This window comes from Sinocyclocheilus anshuiensis, unplaced genomic scaffold (genome assembly GCF_001515605.1).
Source record: "Sinocyclocheilus anshuiensis isolate Anshui unplaced genomic scaffold, SAMN03320099.WGS_v1.1 scaffold773, whole genome shotgun sequence".
Taxonomy (NCBI): domain Eukaryota; kingdom Metazoa; phylum Chordata; class Actinopteri; order Cypriniformes; family Cyprinidae; genus Sinocyclocheilus; species Sinocyclocheilus anshuiensis.
In genome coordinates, this window is record NW_015539930.1 from 2,074,533 (window position 1) to 2,077,767 (window position 3,235).

A 3,235-nucleotide genomic window follows, 5' to 3' on the forward strand; every position below is an offset into this window, starting at 1 on the left:
ACAGTTGACCCTGAGAGGTCAAGTAAATATCTACAGCGGATCTAAATATTTATAATTAATTATAACTAGTTATGATTAATTATTCATATTTCCCTTATGAGCTGATTCGCTACAAGGGTGTCAATTAAAGTATCATGAAAGTAACAAAAAATAAATAAATAAATTGCCCAACGTTTCCATTTTATTCCAGCCAAAATAACCTGAACATACCTCATGTCATAATAATGATTTCTGAACTCTTTAAAGGGTTAGTTCACCCAAAAATGAAAATTAACCCATAAATTGCTCACCCTCAAGTCATCCTAGGTGTATATGACTTTCTTCTTTCAGACGAATCCAGACGGAGTTACATTCAGACGAATCCAGTTGGAAGTATATTAAAAATTGTCTTTGATCTTTCAAGCTGTTTAATGGCACTCAGCGGGTGTTGCAGTGCATCAGTCCAAAAGAAGTGAAATAAAAAGCACCCATCCTTAATAAAAAGTGCCTCACAAGGCTCCGAGGGGTGAACCAAGTCCTCCTGTAGCGAATCGATGCGTTTTTGTATGAAAAATAACCATATTTAAAACGTAATAATCAATTTAATCTAGCTTGCGCTTATGATTAATTACGTTTTGAATATGGATATTTTTCTTACAAAAACGCATCGATTCGCTACAGGAGGCCTTTGTTCACCCTCCGGAGCCGTGTGAGACACTTTTTATTATGGATGGGCGCTTTTTATTTCACTTCTTTTGGACTGATGCATGCAACACCCGCTGAGTGCCATTAAACAGCTTGAAAGATCAAAGACAATTTTTAATATAACTCCGACTGGATTCGTCTGAAAGAAGAAAGTCATATACACCTAGGATGCCTTGAGGGTGAGTAATTTATGGGCTAATTTTCATTTTTGGGTGAACTAACCCTTTAAGTAGGAACCTCCAATGAGGACTTAAAGGCAGCATCATACTTCTAAAAAAAATAAGCTAACATGCTCAGGGCTTGACATTGTGAGCGTTTTACTCACATTTGTGACTTTAAAAAGACGTGCGCGTACTATAAAATGTATTTAGGTGCATGTGTGCAAATAATAAAAAAAAACTTCCCACGGGTCCTCTGTTTTAAGAAAATTCAAGTCAAAAAAAGTCTTAGATCTTAAAAGTTATAAACAAACATATTATCATTTTAAGAGGTCTTAAATTTTGGAATGGAAAAACTCTATGGCGATACAGTTATAGACAATCAATACAGATTTATCTTGTTTAGCACATTCAATTTGTCATCATTTGCTATATCCAACCAAGTAAACCATCAGATTGAAGAGTGTATTACAGAAAACTGTATTTTCTGCAAGCTTTTTTCAAGGTATATTCAGGTGTCTTTCCAATAATAACGGACTCAAGCGTGCTTACTGTATGACTCCTGTACATCACCACAATCATCTTTACCTTGATTGCAATCCTCATCCATTTAATATTTTCTAGTGAGACGCTGGTATGCTTTATTCAGTCGAGAAATGTAGTTTGCATCTCATCTGGCTATACAGCGGTGGGAATTTATTTGCATTATTTGAATTGTATTATTTTTAATGTGTTAAGGATTTTGAATTAATCGAATATTTTAACTTGAGTTGACATTCCTTATATATATATAAATATATATATATATATATATAGGACCGATGGACGGGGCCATGCACCGCAAAATTCTGGCCTTCTCTCAGCCAGAACATTGAAGATGGGTCATGGATGATGGGTCTTCCAGCATGACAATGACCCAAAATACCGCCAAGGCAACAAAGGAGTGGTTCAAAAAGAAGCACATTAAGGTCATGGAGTGGCCTAGCCAGTCCCCAGACCTTAATTCTATAGAAAATCTGTGGAGTGAGCTGAAACTTTGAGTTGCCAAGAAACCTTAAGGATTTAGAGAGAATCTTTAAAGAGGAGTGGAACAAAATCCCTCCTGAGATGTGTGCAAACCTGGTGACCAACTACAAGACACGTCTTACCTCTGTGCTTGCCAACAAGAGTTTCTCCACCAAGTTTTGCTTGGGGATCAAATACTTATTTGACTCACTGAAATGCAAATAAATTTATAACCTTTGTACAGTGTTTTTTTTCTGGATTTTTTGCTTGATATTCTCTCTATCCGTTAAAATAAACCTAACATAAAAATTATAGACCCTTCATTTCTTTGTAAGTGGGCAAACTTACAAAATCAGTAGGGGATCAAATAATTATTTTCCCCACTGTATATATATATTAGGGAGGCTCCGATCAGAATTTTTGCAGCCGATACTCAGTACCGATTTCTTGTAATGGTGATCGGCCGATACGATGCCGATTCTGATGCTTCAAGCTTTATATAGACTTTCATCGGGCGCACGCGCCTTGCTCAGCCCGAAGTTAACTTCCGGTCAGTGTTTGTTTATCAGTCTGGCTATGGCACCGGCTACAAGATTGTGATCTTGCGATCTTTGCGGGAGACGTGTCGAAGCTCCCGGAGTTCCTCCTCTCGCTTGCGTAATGCCTCCCTCTCACCTGGAGAAAGCCACTGGTTGGAATCCGTTGCAAAATAATCGGCTTCATCAACAGTTTCATCGGGCGCATGCGCCTGGCCCGAAGTTAACTTCCGGTTTGTGTTTGTTTATCAGTCTGGCTATGGCTCCGGCTACAAACGCAGTTAAAGTTAAGGTGATGAGTAGACTGAAGTTGGGCTCAGGTGGTTGTGCTGTGGGATGTGACATTTATTTATTTGTGGCGCTCTCCACAATATCAAAACTCATTATTCGTTGAATAAACATGAGCACGTACTGCACATTTAAAAATCAAAAGGAGGCATGGGTGTTTTTATATCACTGTATTTCTGAAGGAAGACTATCTTTAGAAAATCTAAATCGTGCGTGCGTGCGTGTGTTCGTTCGCCTGATCGGGAAGTGGCAGTGACAGAAACGGTGACATTCCAGATAAAGTTTGAAAGGAGTAAAGCCTGTGTTAATGCTATTGAGTAGGCTAATATAGCCAAAGAAGATATTTTGTTTTATAAATAAATGTTCATTTAAAAGCAGCCCACGATCAGCGTATTATGTTACCGTTATCCCTTATGGCTCCGACTAGGTTTTGTTCCGTCCTCCATGCTGTGACAACTCACAAAAGACTATTTTTAGCCAAGCAGCGCGGAGAGCCGCGTCAGAAACGTGCCGCGTCTGGCTGATAAACACAAGCACTGACTAGAGCGGCCGCGATCAGCTCAG

The 3,235-nt window shown here is 38.8% G+C and overlaps 1 protein-coding gene across 1 annotated transcript in view; it reads right to left on the reverse strand.

Annotated features, from left to right (window-relative positions):
* Positions 1-3,235, reverse strand: part of trip4 (thyroid hormone receptor interactor 4) — a 72,200-nt gene that overhangs the window by 62,597 nt on the left and 6,368 nt on the right. The window lies entirely within an intron of this gene.